This window comes from Hyaena hyaena, unplaced genomic scaffold, assembly GCF_003009895.1.
Source record: "Hyaena hyaena isolate Hyena2069 unplaced genomic scaffold, ASM300989v1 scaffold_281, whole genome shotgun sequence".
Classification (NCBI taxonomy): domain Eukaryota; kingdom Metazoa; phylum Chordata; class Mammalia; order Carnivora; family Hyaenidae; genus Hyaena; species Hyaena hyaena.
Window position 1 is genome coordinate 1,577,899 of NW_024080914.1, and position 18,799 is coordinate 1,596,697.

General features: G+C 45.4%; 1 protein-coding gene across 1 annotated transcript in view; it reads left to right on the top strand.

Moving 5' to 3' along the window:
- Window positions 1-18,799, top strand: part of LOC120241374 (olfactory receptor 10J3-like) — a 164,949-nt gene that overhangs the window by 29,632 nt on the left and 116,518 nt on the right. The gene's annotated exons all lie outside the window — the stretch shown is intronic.

Genomic DNA, 18,799 nt, shown 5'->3' on the forward strand with positions numbered 1-18,799 from the left:
GCTGGGTTAGAGCTGGTGCTTGGAGAAGGGCCTCAGTTTCTCCTATGCTTCTACATAGGGCTGCTTAGTGTTCTCAGGACGTGGCTGCTGGTATTGCCCAGAGCTAGTGATCTGAGAAGAGCGGCAAGGAGGAGGACAGAGCGCCTTCTGTGACCACACCTCAGAAGTTATGTGCCATTACTCTTGTACATTCTCCTCCATTAGAAGCAAGTCCCTAAGTACAGGCCACCCTCCTGAGGAGGGGAATTAACTGCACCTTTTGAAGGGAGGAACATCTGAGAATGCGTGAGTCAAGGTTCATCACAAGCCAGTGCTCACTGCTGCACTGTTTTCTAGTTTCAGAAATTTCTAGACATTTCAGGTTCACTGAAGGCATTCTTTCTCTCCAGGAGTTTATGGATTCTTTTTTCCCTTAGTAGGTTCTCTTTAATTTTAAAGGATTTTGGTGATTGGCATTCTGCATTCCCTTTTATATACTTGCTCCTATTTTTTTTTCCATACGGAAACCCATTAGTGATTGTAATAACGATAAATAGACTAGCCATCCAAAACCCTGACCCCTTGGTTTTTGTCTTAGCCCCTAAAATTTTTTTCTCCCACTCTACCTTGACCACCTCCTTCTGTGGCCACATACTAGATCTTTCTGTTACTAGGAACTACATCTCCTCTGTAATCTCTAAAACCAGCACTGCCTCCCTCTCCACCTCTCTTTCTGGTACTTAAGGGAACAAATCTTCAGCCCAAGTAGGACTTGGGTTCTGTTTGTGGTTATAAGAAATACATATTTGTGGTCTTTGACTTGTTGCTGGCACAGAGCTCCCCAAATCATTGGAATTTCCTGTGATCAGAGCCATAAAGATGTCTTTTGTTAGTGAGGTGACTTTTGGAAACCACCTAAAGGTGGGGGCTGGTTGCCAGCAACACCAACTGTGTGATTATAGGGTTGGAACTTTCAGCCTCAGCCCTGACCTCTGGGGAGTGGAAGGGACTGGAGGTTGAATCAGTTACCAATGACTGACAGTGTAATCAAGCATGCTTACATAATAGGGCTTCCATAAAAACCCAAATGGACAGGATTCTGAGAATTTCCAGATCCGCGAACACATGGAGGAGTGGTGCAAGCGGCGTACTGGAGAGGGCATGGGTGCTCGGTGCCCTTCCCCTCACCCCTGTGCGTCTCTTCTGTCCATCAGCCAGTAAGTAAGCTGTTTTCTTGAGTTCTGTGATCTGCCCGAGCAAATTAGTTAAACCTGAGAAAGGGGTGGTGGGAACCTCTTATTTTAGCCAGTTTGGTCAGAGGCTGGACTTGTAACTGACATCTGGAGTGGTGGGTGGCAGTCATGCGGGACTGAGCCCCTAACCTGTGGGATCCGATGCAGTCTCTGGGCAGATAGTGTCGGAACCAAGTTGTAGGCTAGCCAGCCAACATCAGAGAATTGGTTGGTGGTTGAGGAGAAACCGGCACTTTGTAATTGATTACAACACTGGTCACCCTTCTTTGGTGCTAACGGCTTGCCCTGCTTAGATTCCTTGACCTCTCTCTACAGCCACTCTTTGCATAGTCTCAACTGTCTTTCTTCTTTCTTCATTGCACTTACATGGTAAACCTCCAGACCTAGTTAAATCCACTTCAGCTATCTGCATCTAATCCACACAGCAGAGCTCATTGGAGGAAAACACAACCTTTCTGAGTCATCTCTGTTGGTGTGGGATGGAGGGTTGCTAGGCAACATTACCGAATTTTCTCAATCCAGACTTTCCTGCATGTTAGACTCTCTTGGGCAGGTTTTTAAATGCTCCTGATTTCAAGCCATGCCCCCAGACCAATTAAATCACAGTCCCAAAGGGTAGACCCAGGCATCAGCTCGCTGGTTTCTAAAGTCCCCCGGTGATTCTGAGGTGTGGCCCTGTCCAAGGACCGCTGCCCCAGTGCCTTTGCTCCTCTACACTTTGAATAACTGCATTTCATCCATGTTGCTCTTCCTCTAACATGCCCAGCACAGTTCTGTTGCAGTGTCTGTGAAAGGATTCTCTTCCTTCTGGAAGTCTCTTTCCCCAGAAAGTTGCCTGCTTGGCTTCCTTATTCCTTCATGTTTCTGCTGTAAATGTCTGTTAGTAATACCTTTCTGAGCTGTGCTTTATAAAATAGGACCCTCCGCCCACCTTAGCACTTCCTAGCCCCCTTGACTGTGTTTTCCTTAGCATTTGTTACCATCTAATGTATTCTGTATTTATTTGTTAATCATTTGTTACCACCTGCCAGAAAAACGGCAGGGACTTCGTGCATCTTGTTCATTTTCCATAACAGAATATGCACAGTAAATTTATTTTACTAGCAGATCAATCGGTGCTCCATACAGATTTTTTTTTATTTAAAGATTTTTTGTTTATGTATATTTAGTTTTGAGCATACAAGCAGGGGAGAGGCAGAGAGAGACGGGGACAGAGGATCAGAGGCGGGTCTGCCCTGACAGCAGCAAGCCCGATGCGAGTCTTGAACTCACAAATCATGAGATCACGACCTGAGCCGAGGTCGGACGCTTACCCAACTGAGCCACCCAGGCGCCCTGCCTTATATATTTTCTAAAAGATGAGGCAGCAAAACTTCCCAGGATTTTGTTGTGTCCAAGGCAACTGTTCTTTGATGCAGTCAATGCAGTTCTAAACCTGACCAGAATGGTTGAGGTGGGGCTTGGGTTGCGAGTCGGGTCCCCGGATGCCTTGAGGACCGGTTCCTACTGTGAAGAGCAAGGCTCTCCGGGGCCGTTGGGAGAGCAGGAGTGACACAAATAGGAAACAGCACCGTGCGGAGTGCACAGGCTTGTGTTTTCAGCAACCAGAAGAGACTCCGCATGGGAACTCTGACTTCAGCTCAAAGCCCAGTGAGACTTAGCCGGTGCTCAGAGAGTGACCAGAACTGTCACAGCACAACACAGATCACAAGCTGCTCCAGTGGATGTTGGGGAGGAAGGAGTGTCCAGAAGCCACAGAGGTGAAGCCTCAGCCTGTTACAGTCAGTTTGGGTACCCGGGGGGTTTCTTTTCAAAGTTTGGTGACTGGGAAAGTACGGATTCTACCTTGTTCCTAGAAAGACCCTAGGTATGAAAGAAAAGAGAACTTACAGACTAATAGTAGGTTACGCTTTCTTAAGCTGCTGACAGGTCATGTGGAGCTTAATTACTTTCTAAGTAAAATGAAAATAAAAGGTCGAAGATGAGTCTTGGGGTGCCTGGGTGGCTCAGCTGGTTGAGCGTCTGACTTCGGCTCAGGTCATGATCTCACGGTTCGGGAGTTTGAGCCCTGCATCAGACTCACTGCTGTCAGCATGGAACCTGCTTCAGATCCTCTGTCCACCTCTCTCTTTTCTGCCTCTCCCCTGCTCATTCTCTCTCTCAAAAATAAACATTAAAAAAAAATGTCTTTAGTCAACATTGTTCAACGTTGCTCAAATGATCCTGTTTGAGTCACAAACACAGGAGCATCTTAGGCATAGATTCTCAGTGTGCAAAGTGGTAGATTTGAACCAATTCACAAATATCTAGGGACAATGAGTGCTACATTTCTTTTTCTCAATCAAATGAAATTTCTCAAAAATTCCCATTCATCAGATCCCATGGAAAATAGCACTATTGAGTCCCTTCCCTCCACTGGACTGGACCTGGGCTGTCTCTGAGGCAGTTCAGAGTGCTGTGTATAGGCTGGACCTTGGACAGTGACGAAGAGGTTCTGTGCCTACATCAGTGAGTATGTTTGAAGCTGCTCCCCTTCGGAGGTTGGTCGTGGGGATCCCTATTGGTTAGGGTTGTAGGTAGAAATTATCTTAAAATCCTCCACTTAGCCATGATCAAAAATTTTTTAATGTGACGCTGAAAAGCCCCCAGTAAGAAAGATCCAAGTTGTGTTAGGTTGTTTTTATTTTTGACATACAGAGCTGATCATTTCTTAGGTCAACAAGAAGAAGCTGTAGAACTTCTATAGTCCAGTGACTTTGTGAGCACAGGATGGTGAAAGAACAGGGATGTTAAATATAGAGCGAGGTGCCCGACTGGCTCAGTCATTTAAACATCCAACTCTTGATTTCGGCTCAGGTCATGATCTCATGGTTCATGGGTTCAAGCCCTGTGTCGGGCTCTGTGCTGACAACTCAAGCCTGCTTGAGATATTCATTCTCTCTGTCTCTCTCTTTCTCTCATAATTAACAAACTTTAAAAAATAAAAAAAAAATAGGGGCTCCTGGGTGGCTCAGTCAGTTAAGCATCCGACTTTGGCTCAGGTCATGATCTCATGGTTCGTGGGTTCGAGCCCCAGTCAGGCTCTGTGCTGACAACTCAGAGTCTGGAGCCTGCTTCCAATTCTGTGTCTCCCTCTTTCTCTCTCTCCCCCTCCCCTGCTCACACCCTGTCTCTGTCTCAAAAATAAACATTAAAAAAAAATAGAGAGAGTTTCTGTGTCTTAGCAGAAGAATCTGTTAACAACATTCCTGAGATAGTCACAGGTTCTTAGCAAGCTATTTGTCCACAAATTCCCCCTAGAACATTCTTTCATTAATTACCTAACTTACATGAGTTAAGTTCCTCCTGAGATGGAATCGTCAACTGGGGAGCATGTAAGACCTCTGTTCAGCTTCTGTATACAAATACATTATACGTTATGTCTAGAAAACCAAATTTTTCATTAAAATCGCAAGTGAACGAGTCGCCCATATGTTAATCTGACACATTACTCTAAGTGAAAGGGAAGCGGTGGGGAAGGAGACCCTTTGTGTCCCCTGACCTGCTTTTTGTCCTTTCAGCAAGCAGCACAGAAAGGATGCCCTTAGATATTCTGATTTCAAAATATGAAACTGGTTCTTTTCATAAGGGTTTAGTCTCCAAGGGTATTCATACCACTGTTTCCCCCCTGAGATCTTTCTATTTCTGGGGCGCTGGGGATGAGGAACATGCAGGTTTCCATGCCATCAGCACTTTCAGTCCGCCAGAGCCTCTTGGGGTTTGGGGAGTTGAACCCCCTCGGAGCTGTGCCAGCCACTTCTCCCCCGAAAGCCAGTCTCCCTCATTACTGCTCACGGTCAAACCATCCCCCCATCCCCGTGGCCCTGATGGGCTCCATTTTTGAAACACAAAGATTTATAGTTCAGAGAATTATGCAGAAGGCAGTGTTTACCTCTCTCCTGCTTCACGGAGCTTCCAGAGTGAGAAACAACTCACTGTATTTTTTTTGGAGTGATGGGGGGGGGTGGAGGGTAGCAGAGAGTAGGTATGTTGGTGTTTATGAGGAAGGGAGAAGATGTCTTATTTCTTCTCTGATAAAGCTATAGCAGAGAAAAGAAAAAAACATTTTTTACCAAATAAATAAAAAATAGCCTTTTGAACTCTTCCCCTTGAGTAGCCTGGACCTCAACACGCAAGTCCATTGCAGGCTCACGAGTCATCAGCGCCTCCACCACGCACCGAACAGGCGTGAAAGACCGGGTGATCAGAACGGAACCCAGTGGCTGGTGACCTCCTGCCTTCTCATGTGGATGCTGTAGTTCAGATATCGCAGGCTGCCTTGATTTATTCCTAAATTCTCATTTTCTAATTTGTTTCCGCTCTTCAGATTTATTTCTACTTTTAATCATTGTATTAAGTTTCCTGCGGCTGCCCTAACAAATTATCACAAGCCTGGTGACTTAAATGTATTCTTTCACAGTCCTGGAGGCTAGAAGTCAGAAGTCCGGGTATCCCCAGGGTTAGCCCATTCCACACCTGTCCCCTAGCTGCTAGGAGCTCTGTGGCTGCTGGCCAGGGGTCCTCAGTGTCTGTTGCCTTGTAGATATATCATGATAAGCTCTGCCTTGGTCCTTACCTCAATTTCTCTGTATGTCCTTCTCCTTCTTTTCCTCTTTTATAATGTTACTTAACATTGGACTTAAGGACCACCCTAATCTGGGATGCTCTCCTCTCAAGGTCCTTAATTACAGCTGCAAAGACTTTTTCCCAAATAAAGTTACAGATACAGGTTCCTAGCAGACATATCTTTTGGGGGACACCATTTAACCTTGGCTTTTTCAGTTTTTGTGCTTGCTCCTTCTGAATTTAATGTATAAACTTTTGTATGCTATCTCTCGATCTAAGAAGATATCTCTAGAATAGAACAGCTCTTTATAATTAATTGACTAGAAGTCAGGGGCTTGGACTTTGATTTTGAATTTTTCAGCCATTACCCAACCATGTGAATGTGGATAAATTTAATCACTCTGCATCTTACCTTTTTTTAATGGTGGTTGCAAATATAGAAATCAATTAGGCCTAGCTTAAAGAAAAGAACGATTCATTGTAAGTTATAGCACCATCCCATAAAGCTCAAGGACAAGAATATAGCCAGACCTTGGGAAGAAATTAGGCCATGGAACTGAAATTTCAGCATTCTTTCTCATTTTGGGGGTCTGTTTCTCTGTACAAACTGTGCAATTCTTTTTTTTTCCCAGAGGGCTATTTTTCTGACCAGAGCTCTCCAACTTCATGTTCTGTCTCTACTGTTTCTTTTCTTCTCTTCTGTCTCCACTTCTGCACATTGCTCTCTTTCTGTTCCAGTTCTAGATTCCCAATTGAGGGAAGAAGACTGACCCTATTAGGATCTTTCCTGACTCAACCAATTTTTGATGAAAGAGGGCATCATATGCTACAAAGATGATGGGTTTTGAGGATCCGACCATGCAGGTTGGGGATGAAGGGAGTTAGGCTGAAGAGCTTGGCGGATGACAAGGACATGTACCACATTTTTATAAGATGCAGTTCACCATTCCTGCTGTGATCATTTCCCCTGTGTTTGAGGATTGGAGTAGAGAGTGTGCCTAAGAACACACTGCGAATGTTATCTTGAACACTTGAACAGATGGTTTTAAAGTTTCTAGGACTGGATTTGGGTTCTGGACAAGCAGCAGACTTGATTTTTGCTTTTAACGAGAGAAAGATGATGCATCCAGTTGTGAGGTGGATAAAGATCTTCTATGAGGTCATTGCCATGGCTCCCAAAGTGTTGGCCATTTCCACAATGGCAGAAAACCCTGATTTCAGAAACAGGAAGGACATTGCAGGGGAAAGGAAGACAGTAGAGCTACAAGGTCTGAGTGGGTGAGGTCTGTACATGGGGGTAGCTCTTCAGTGTCTTCTAGACGGCAGTGGTGACAGTGCAAACTGGGCTCATGTCCTCATACATAGAAAACATTGAGCTCTTTGTGGATTCATTTCTCAGTTACTTATATGGTTATTTTGGACAGGTCCTGTAAAGCAGGGTGAGCACTCGACAACAGAAGTGTCAGCCCTGGAATAAAGCAAAAGTTCTCCAGTTGCTTGGAAATCCATGGAGTGTGGGTGCTGGGGAGAAGTGGGTTTGTCCTTCAACAGGCCAATCAAAGAGGTTGGATAGGTTTTGCCAAGAAGGTTGTCATTTGGGATTATTGCTGCTTCTCTTCTCATTTCCAGTGGGGCTGGAGTAGCAATAGCATCTACTACTACTGGCTTTGGAGCCTCCCATCTCAACCCCAGGAAAAGCCACCAGTACTGACATGGGTACAGAGGGAAGCCTGGAGCAAGCCCCTTTGGTCGCTGTCCTCTGGGCCTTATGAACCCAGATTCCTACTCTTCAGCTCTATCTTTCCCTCATTTTACTATTTTATTAGAAAAGATCATTGGGTCCAATTCCTGGAGCAGACCTGGTAGAGAAAGCCAAGAGGTCATGTCAAGGCTTTAAGCCTGGCCTTCAAGTCAGATTGGCTGCGGGACATTGTGGGCAGTGCATGTGAACTGGCTTAAGTCATCAAGAATAGGGCACCATACTCTATTTGGGGACACATATGCATTTTCCTAGAATGTCACCCACACAAAATATGCTGTATTAGGAATCTACAAGAATGGGCTCTATTAAGAATTCTTAGAATGCCCTGTTAACAGGGGACAGGTGGTGGAAGATTTGGGGTGCTGGCTACCTCTCTGCTATCACTGGTGAAACCAGACACACTAGCAGGTGCTCACGAGGTGATGAATTAACGATCACTTTACTGAGCATGTCCTTTTTCAGTGTGGCACTGAGATTCATTAGTCTTATTTTATGAAGCATCAGCAGCTTCTGATTCGTACTCTGTGAAAATGGCAGTGTTCCCTGGAGGCAAAAATGCATAATTTTTGGGGGGCAGTTGAGAACACCACTACATTGCTTGTCTTCAGTTACAAATGGAGAGATTAGTATTGGCCATGAGAACATGGTCTTCCCCAGAGAGAGGGTCATGGGCAAAGAGAGGGAGAAAATAAAAGAGATTTGGCTTAAGAGATTTGGAAGAATTCAGTCAAAATGCCTTGGTATTTCTTGGTCTGATGGTAGAAGGAATATATGATATAATGATTCTGGAATGATGTAGAATACACCAGGTCATGAGCTAAGAACACAGTGAACAGGGCCAAGGTTGATTTGGAAAATGCACTCTGATGAATGTGGGAGAAGATAAGAACCACTCCATCTTCACACTTGCGTCTCACATATCCGTGCTTTATTCAGGTCTTTACTCACATGTGTCTTCTCAGAGAAGCCCTCATGGCCCAGCCTGTTTGTTAATAATGCCCCTATTACTCACTCTACCCTTGCCCTATATCATTTCTTTGGAAATCATGTTTTTTGTTTTTTTATTGTTTCTTGCTACCAGGAAGTGAATCTCCTGAAAAAAGTAACCCTTGGTCTTATCTGGGTCCTCCAGGACAGAATCTGAGTTGGAGATGGGGGGGAGCAAAAGATTTCCCTTAGAAAAACACATGTGGAAAATGGGGGAGAGAGGAAGGACAGGGGAGGGCGGTCATCAGACCATGCTGTGTATTTGACAAAATCACCGCCAGCCCAATGGAGAACACAGGAGGAAATACTGCTTGTTAAAGGGATCCCCTTGTGGGAATGGCCCAGCCGCTGTGCTGGTTGTTAGCCTGGGGGACCCCACAGGAGTGTGACTCTGACTCAAAAGCCCAGCGGGTCTTACACATGGGCAAGAATTCCTTTCCTGAAAGGTGAATCCATGAACTGTGTCTCCGTGTCTGCCCTGGTCCAGCCCTTATCTCTCACCCGTCATTCTCTGTCTACAGTTGGGAAATAGCACATTGAGGCTTCTTTTGAGCCTCCTACTGAAGGGGACTACACAGTAGAGGGTAGTGGGGAAAGTACAGCCTTCATCCTCACAGTTACTCTTGGGGTCACAACAATATCAATAATGTCTTTCCTCTGCTATCACTTCTGAATTCCCCTCAGCCATCATCTCTAAAGGTCTTGATGGTTGACTTGCAGCGTCCCCAAACCTTCATAGCTCCGGTGTCCCAGAGAGCTCCAGTGATCACATCCTTCACAGTTTGGGCTGCTGCTCAAGTCCATTCGTGATCGTGGTGGGACAGGGGAGTACCCAACGGTGTCCCAGTGGATCACCAACTCCACATATAACTCCACCCTGGTCACCCGGTGGAAAAACATTCCTACCTCTTCCTGCCGATCAGAGTTCCTTTGCCTCCCAGGGTGAGGACTCCTCCTCTTGACAGCTTTTCCTTGGCTGCATGGAGCCTGAGAGCCCCAGGGGGACAGTCGTGGGCTGTGCCTCCATGGCACCCTTGCTGTGTCTCTGCCAAATGTGCCCTTCTCGAGGACCAGGACCTCCGACTCTGCACAGCCCAGAGTAAAACAGATGCTAAGCACACATTCCAGGTGTCTCTAGGAATAATGGTAAGGAGGCTTTCTCTTGCTTTCACTCCTTGCTCTTGGACCCGTGTGTTCTCCTGCCTGGGGACACAGCGCCTTAGAGAAGTGTGATCCGGTGCATGTGCCGCCTGCTGGAGGAAAGCACCGTATTTTTGTGAAGTATTATTTCTGAGCTGGTACTTCGGTTACACCTGCGGCAGGCACTTTCAGGGCTGTCTTGCCAGTCAGCTTCTGGATTGTACAGTATGTGATACAGTTAGGGGATGCCATGGTCATGGGCCCACAGCTGGACCACTTTCACCATGAGGAGGGTCCAGTAGTTGGCTGTTTAATGGAGCAGGGTTTAAGGCCAGTGGATCTAGTACTTGTGAAACCACCACTTGCCCATCCTCCTTTAATGGTTCAGGTTGAGGGTCTGCCAGCACGAAAAGCAAACCCTTCTCCAGAGGAAGCTTCTATCTGTGAGACCGACTCCTGGCCCTCCAGGAAGGAAGAAGCCTAGTATAATCTACCTGTTACAAGATAGCTGGTTTGTCTATTTGGGAAATAGTGCCTTACTGGGGGCTTGCTACAGGTCCCCATTGGTGGCAGTTGGGTAATCGGAGGTGGCGGTGATTACAGAAGGCTTGGTAAGTGGCTGCGCATGTGGTTGGCCTCACATGTAACCTTTACCTCAGCCACAGTGGTGGGTACAAGTGTGGCCCTCAAGCCAGGACTTGGAGTAGCTACTGAAAAAGTTAGGCCAATGTCGACTGACTGAGGCATTTTGTCTACTTGGTTGGTTGGTGGTTGATGCCTCTGGGTGGGCCTCAGTGTGCGATGTCAACATCGTCACACCTCATGCCCACTCTCATGCATCCCCTCCCCCCCATCCATGTGGCTCTACCCCAGGCTTTTCTCTCCAATCTTTTCCTTTCAGGTACCTGACCAACCTGCTGAGCTATTGGCTATGCTCATGAGGCCATATATATTCTGCTGTGGGGACATTCTGCATTTAGCATAGTCACTGACCAGACACCCCATTTAGAGCTCTGCTAATTGGGAAAGCTTTCCTTCTTCACTGCCTTTGAGAGCCACCCCTGACTGGTGCTATCATGCAGTCACCACGTATTTTTGACTTACAGCCACATCCACATATTGAGCCAAGCCATCCATAAACCAAGCTTGGACTTTTTCTCCCTCTCTTAGTTGGCTATAGAGACCCACCCCCTCAGCCCCACCCTGCAGAACCACTGCAGTGAGTTGAGAGAGTGAGGTGCTGAGCAACTCTGGTGACACTGGGGTCTAGGTGACATGCTTTTGCAGCTTGCTTGTGCCTTGTGCTCTCACTTCAGCTCTGTCCCAGACTGATTGGATCTCATAATGAATTTTTACTGGGCCTACCTGATTTTGTGACTTTGCAGGTCAAACAGGATGAAGGACAACATATGAAGGAAATTTCTGGAGGACATGGTCACTTGGTGTCTTCTCATCCAACATGTGCTCTCAGCTAGGCCTCAGTAGCATGCTGGGAGCTGATTTTCCACAAGTGGGTGATTCTCTGCTCTAGATGGTCTCCCCTTGCTCCAGAATCTGAGATCTGTGTTGCAATCCTCCGCCCTGGAGTTTGGTGTAAACTAAGCACTGCGTTTTTCTTCCCCTGACCCGTCCAATGCAAGGAGGTCTGCCAAAGAGTACAGCCCAAGTGATGGGGCCGATTGGGCCCATCCTGGGTCTGCTGCACAGCCGTTACCTGTTCTAAGCCCTGCTCAGAGTTGGAAGCTTCTCTGAGGGCCAGAACATTTTGCTGGAGTAAGGTCTTTATTGCTTCCAGAAGCCAAAGGGATGTATAAGATACTGATGCTTCCTACTTTGTGGTAAGGGAGAAAAGATAGAGCAATTTGTTGTTTACTCTGGAGGGGATGTCCTAGCTTACCTCTGACCACTGGACCTTTACAACTGATGTGGCTAATTTCTCAAGGTTCAGGACTTCTCACTCTCTGAAGAGCCCGTGTCATACCAAGCTGCGAGGTACGCTAGCCATCCTGAATTCATCCTGCCAGATCTGCGTGATACCAGTGATGGGTCGGTATGGTGTTCTGTGGGAATGGCTTGTGGAATCATTGGGAGAAAAGAACGGAATCTAGCATGACATTAGAGAATAACCTCTGTGTCCACATTGCAGAACTGAGTGATCAAGGAAACTCGTATTTCTTTGATCATCAGGACAGATTGCTCCAGAACCCATATAGCATCGGTGGGAATCTACAGCATTCAGAAGTCCACAGGATTAGGTGCTGCCACTGTTGCCAGTGATTCCAGAGCCACACAATTGGGGTTTGCTCGGGTGTGGTCCAGTAGCATGGGTGCCCAGGAAACTGCTTCACCAAGTCCACGGGTGAGGACTGGATAATGGAGCCTCTCCAATTCTGCTGGGGAAAAAAAACACAAAAAACAAAACCCATGCCTGTGACAGAAGAAAGGGTGAAAATGGCCAATGTGTTGTCTCTGCCTAACTTGCAGGCTCTGGACCTTACACATGTGGGTCTGATGGGCTGAATATAAATCACACTGAGAAAGTTTCAAAGTCGAGGAAATGCAGGAGCTTTCCACCCTGTCCTTCGAGAAGGCAAAGTAGGAGGATGGACTGGACGTTGGGTACAAGTCTGCCATGTCTGCCTCCATAACGATCCTTAGATGTTTTCTTTGGGAGGATTAGATGTAACGGAAGTGCCTATTTTAGCAGCTGCTTGTACTAATGCTCAATAATTGTTGGGTCGGCTTGCTTAAGCCACATCTTCCTAATTTACTAAGAATAAATCTTCCAGAACCAAGTACTCTACCATTAATATTCACATGGATTAACTGTCAGTCTATCCATGGATCCAGGTGGGAATTCTCCCTGTCTGTGATTGTGACCATATGGGACTCACCCCTGAAATCAGTACTGTCCAGGACAGTGGCCCACAGCCATGTGTGGCTGTTGAGCTCGTGAAATGTGGCCAGTCTGGATCGAGTGCTGTTGTGAATATAAAATACACAGGACGTTTCAATGACTGAGCATAAAAAATGTAGAATACCTCAGCTTTTTTGTGCTGACTACATGGTGACATGACAGTATAGGGAAGTGGGGTGAAATAAAAGACATCATTAAATTAAGCCTTTATTTTTACAATTTTTAATTTGGCTATTAGAAATTAATGTTAGAATTAATTAGAAATTAATTAAAAATGAATATCAGAAAATTAAAACTACATATGTACCTCGCATTCTATTTTCTTTGGACAGTTCTGTCTTAGATAAATAAGAGGGGCGCCTGGGTATCTCAGTTGGTTAAGCGTCCAACTGGCTCAGGTCATGATCTCGTGGTTTGTGGGTTCAAGCCCCATGTCGGGCTCTGTGCTAACAGCTCAGAGCCTGGAGCCTGCTTTGGATTCCGTGTCTCCTTCTCTCTCTGACCCTCCCCTGCTCACACTGTCTCTCTCTCTCCCTGAAATAAATAAAATGTTAAAACAATTTTAAAAAGAAGATAAAATTCTCCACGGAGCAAGCTAGATGGGTCCCCTCCAGGGGTGTTCTGCCAGAAGGGCTGAGACATGCTCCCTGAACTTGGCCTTCTGAGTGTCTGCTCTCCTCCTTGGGGAAGGGTCTTCCTACTACACTTGAGTTCTGTCTCTCTGGTCTTAATTTTCCATATAACAGTACAGATGAGGTAATTTTTTTTAACTTCATTAAAAATATTATGAGAAACCATAAAGAAATAAGACTGTGTCTGACTCTGATATTAGCTCTATCCCCCTTATTCCCACTATTCTCCAAGTTACGATTCCCTGGAACATTGTGTTCTCCCTGTACGAACTTGAACACAGAGCTCAGCACTTCTTCAGCTCTACAAAACAATGCACAAAAACATAGGGAGCAATAAAAGTGGCATTCTTGTGCTCTCTTAGGGGAAGCAGAGGAAGGGCTAGGAATTGCACACTGAGAGCAAGCAATGTACCTCCTCCCGTTAGACATTTTTAATCTTTTCCTGAGTCCCTTCTCTGCCACTCAGTCCATGGGGCTCGCTCTCCCTCCTGCCCCTCTGCCCTCTCCTCCCCATCTTCCTGCCTCCCTCCCTTTCTCCCTCTCCAGGCTTGTCCCTTGTTAGAATCTCTCATCCACGTATTAGGCAGAACCATTTAATTGCGTATTGTGTTACTTGAGCATTTCCTTAGGGTCTCATACTCCAAAGAAAGTAATTTCTTTTGAATAAATACAAAATCTCCCTAAGAGGAATTTGGGGGAATATGATTTTCTTCATTTCATTACACAGAATAAATTGGGTAAGTTTTAAAAGTAAAGGTTTTCAATGTGAAGAAATTTGGTAAATAGAATAAAGAGCTTTACCAAGTCCCAAGTCTCCTTTATGTAAGGTAGCCTCTCTCTAACCACGTCCGGACTGAGAGAGCCTGCTGCAGCGTGCACCTTTGTTTGTAAATCCTCTTTCAGTGAGACCAGGGCCAATCGGTTTACATAATCAGGAGGGGTCCATCAGCCCAAGGACAAAGGCCAGCTCCTCTTTCTAACTGAAATTGTCTCTGAGATCCTTAATAATCTTTCTCTGAGAATGGGTTTCTTGATTTCAGGTCAAAAATAGGTTACCTGTGGAGTGGTGTTCCATCAACCCCCCACTCCCCCCAACTCTGGTCTCTGATCTAGTCCTTGTTGGCTCGTGATCAACTTTCCCCAGCTTTATTGAGGCTGGAGCCCATTAGAAATATAATAATGAGGGGCACCTGGGCGGCTCAGTCAGTTGTGTGTCCGACTTTGGCTCAGGGGTTTGTGATCTTGTGGTTTTTGAGTTCAACCCCCCACTTTGGGCTTTCTGCTGTCAGTGCAGAGCCTGCTTTGGATCCTCCGTCTGTCTGTCTCTCTCTCTGCCCCTCCCTGACTCATGCACATTCTCACTCATTCGCGCACGCGCTCTCTCAAAGATAATCATTTAAAAAATAATAATAGTTTCTATGTATTAGCAAGGTGCAGCTCCAAGTGCTCTATATGCAGTTGGCATGCTCTGATTGCCATGACCACACGAGAGATGGGCAGTATTGTTTCCATATTGTCCCAGGCGACCGAGGCTCTGAGTGACTAAGGAGTTTTCCACAAGCCACGCAACATTGTAATTCCCAGCAATGTGTTCTCAATGTCCATGTTCTGCACTGTCCTGAAGTCTCTGGTGCACATCCTAGAAGCATGAGTTCTTCTAACTGAAGGGACTTAGAGATCATCAATCCTATACCCTCACTGTACACATTTGTAAATTGATTGCAGATGTCCCAGTTAGAGTCATTCTGATCCCAAGCAAGAATTGTTTGATAGTATATTATACATTCAGGGACACCTTGGAAGTAAATTTAGTAACTTGGCTTACTGAATATTTGAAACCCCTTGTCCTTAATGACCTTCTAAACGAAGACAATGCTTGGGGCGCCTGGGTGGCTTAGTCAGTTAAGCGTCCGACTTTCGCTTAGGTCATGATCTCGCAGTTCGTGGGTTCGAGCCCCGCGTCGGGCTCTGTGCTGACTGCCAGCTCAGAGCCTGGAGCCTGTTTCAGTCTGTGACTCCCTCTCTCTGACCCTCTCCTGCTCACGCTGTCTCTCTCTCTCTCTCCTAGAAATAAATAAAACATTAAAAAAATTTTTTTTAAAAAATAAAAAAATAAACGAAGACAATGCTTTTCTAGGACCAGGGAGGGTCAACACATGAGCTGACATACCACCATCTCTGTATTACCTGATTGGTGTGTTGCTGTGAACTTTGAGTATCAGATGAAAGTCTTTAAGGGATGGGCCTCAAGATGAATAAACTTTATTATTTTTTCAATGTTTATTTATTTTGAGAGGCAGAGAGAGAGAGAGAGAGACAGAGCACAAGCAGGGGAGGAGCAGAGAGGGAGACACAGAATCAGAAGCAAGCTCCAGGCTCCAAGCTGTCAGCACAGAGCCCGACATGGGGCTCGAACCCACAGACCAAGAGATCATGACCTGAGCCGAAGTAGGATGCTCAACCGACTGAGCCACCCAGGTGCCCCAAGAGGAGTAAACTTTAAAAAAAATGTTGGGACCATGTCTTGGATACACCAGGATTAGTCAGCAGCTGGACAGTGATTGCATCCCTGGAAGGCTGGGAGAAAAAGTTGCTGAACTCAAAAGACAATCTGCTTACTTCAAAGTGTTTTCTAGGACTCTCCCAGAACAAACTCCTCTCCCCATGGAAACCTTCCAGATGCTTCTGCCTGGTTATTGCAGGTAGGTCTGTGGTATGGCACTGTCAATTAAGTTAGAGTGTACTCTGCACTTTGTAGATTTTATGGTTTTCTTGAAGGTGGTGTGATGTCTGTCTCTACCATATCTGAAATAGATCTGCAGAACTGAGCAAAATTTGCTTAATTATACATCGTTCTGTCCTATGGCCAGAGCATTCTCTTCTTGTTAGAAAATCTAAGACCATGGAAACTATTGAGTTGCAATAATAAAAACCAAGAGTACCGTCATGTATTCATTTATTAAAAATATTCATCAGAGATTATTTTATGCTGATAACTAGCAAATGTTGTAAACAAGACTCGGAATGTCACAGCTCGCTTGGAATGCATATTCTAAGGAGGGGAGTGAGGTAGGAAACAAGGAATACATGAATAAAATAAGTGTCCTAAGGACAGTATTACAGATGATAGGATTTGGGGCAAAGATTTTGGGACCACCCACACTGACTGGGTGGTCGGGAAAGGCTGCTTCTTGGAAATGACATTTGAGTTAGACACCCTTCTGAGTGACCAGATAGGACCGACCAGGTCATAATATAGGGCATGGAATAGGGCCCCAAAGATGGGGCCCCCTTTTTTTTTCCTGAAAAAGATCAGATAGTAAATATTCTAGGCTTTGCAACCTGCGTGGTCTCTGCCTTAACTCTTCAACTCTGCCATTGTAGTCTGGAAGCAACGGTAGGTAAAAGAAATGTGAGTGGTTGTGTTCCAATAAAACTTTATTTATAAGAACAGGCAGGGGTGGAGGACCTGAATTTGGCCCACGGCAATGATTTGTCATCCTCTGATCTAGGGGAAGGATTGGGGCTTTGTATTCTTGGAACTGGAGGAAGGTATGTGGCTGCATGGTGGTAAGTGGGAGGGATAACTAGGGGGTCAGAGATACAGGTTATAGTCAAGTAGATCTGTGATAACCTGGAAAAGACATTTGCCTTTTATTCTAAGTGCAGAGGGAAGCCACCAGGATGATTCGGTCAGGAGACAGTGACACGGTCTGATCTACCTTGTACAAAGATTCTGGTGTTGAGTGGTGACTATTGCATGGCAGCAAGGAGTTGTCTTAGGCAGCAAGGGACAGGTGGACTATTCGAGGAATCCAAGCAAAATGTGGTAGTGAAGACCAGGGAAACTGCAGGGGTAGCAGTTGGAATCTCTCTCCATGGTCCCTTAACTGCGTATGAACTTTGAGCTTCATTTCCTTCAATAGCTAAGTACAGATAAAATTCCCATTTTATCTGTTAGGACAAAATAAAACTGCAAGTCAAATGTCCAACACATGGTTAGCTTTCATATATATTGGTTCTTGTCCCCTTCCTGGTCTATAGATCACATTGTTTCTCCTTTCTCCTGTCCTTCCTTTGTCTCCTCCTTTCCTCCCTTTTCTGTATGTCTTTCTTTCCATCCACAGATACTTAATAGTGAACTGGTTTGTTCAAAATGTGGTCCTAGGTACTTAATAACGCTGGGAGACAAAGAGGTATCTTGTTTTTAAACACGGACTGGCTTCAGTGGTTGGGTGCCCCTAAAAGCAAAACTTACCATGTTCCCTTTTGGTTTTCTCTTTACTTCTTTGGGAAGACAAGTTGCCATTTTAAAAGTTCCAGCTCTTGGGGCGCCTGGGTGGCTCAGTCGGTTGAGCGTCCGACTTCGGCTCAGATCATGATCTCACGGTCCGTGGGTTCGTGCCCTGTGTCGGGCTCTGTGCTGACAGCTTGGAACCTGGAGCCTATTTCAGATTCTGTGTCTCCCTCTCTCTCTGCCCCTCCCCAGCTCGTGCTCTGTGTCTCTCTGTCTCAAAAATAAATAAACGTTAAAAAATTGTTTAAAAAAAGTTCCAGCTCTTTGTGTAACTAACAAGAGACAATGTCACCTTGGGAAATATCTCATTTGTTTTGGGAAGAATCACTCAAAGAATCACAGTGATTGTGAAAATATATTGAAAGTTATATCCTGGGGTAAGAGAAAATATGTATAAATTTTCGATGGCCTGACACCAATGCCTTAACGTGTAACCCTTGCAAGTATGCGGCACAAGAAGTTTGCTGGGAAGGACAAGGCTATTAACACATTCACAATGGTGGAAGTGGTGAGGCAGGGTTCAAGATCCCTCCTTCCATCCCATCAGCATGGCTGGGGTGGGGCAGATGAATCAGGGGTCAGACTTTGTTCCAACTCTTCCTGTCTTACACATCTTTTGCGTTTGTATTTTCAACCAAATTTCAAATCAAAGCCTAAAGTCATCCCACATTTTCCCACTGAGCCATTTACCGTTCCCAGGGGAATATATTTGCAGCCAACATTTAATTATCTATCTTTCTGATACAAGATAGTATTGAAGTTAAGTACACAAATTTCAAGTCAACTAGCTTGGACTGGCTAGCTTCATGTTGCTGGGCAATTCCCTTAAAATATTCCAGACTCTGTTTGTAAGACAAGGTACTTGGTCATCTCCATGTCTCTTCTAGCTCAGTGATTCCCCAACGGGGCCAACCTGCAGACCTGTTCTGTGACTCTGGGGGTACAGAAGGCTTGGGGATGAGCAGGGCAAAAGTAAACTCTAACACAGGAGAAGTGGATCATAGAGAAAATCCCCTATAGATCTTGGAAACTACATTCTACTCAGAGAACATACTTTTAAAAATTACTTTGGTTGAAAAGAATTTTTGTAAGCTGTCGACAGATTTTTTAGTCCTCGATTGTAACTATCTGTCACATACACAAGCCCCACTGTGCACATTTCCTGAGAATCCAGTCCAGGAGAACACATCAGAAAAGCCTTAAGATAGTATCTTATGGCAACAGGCA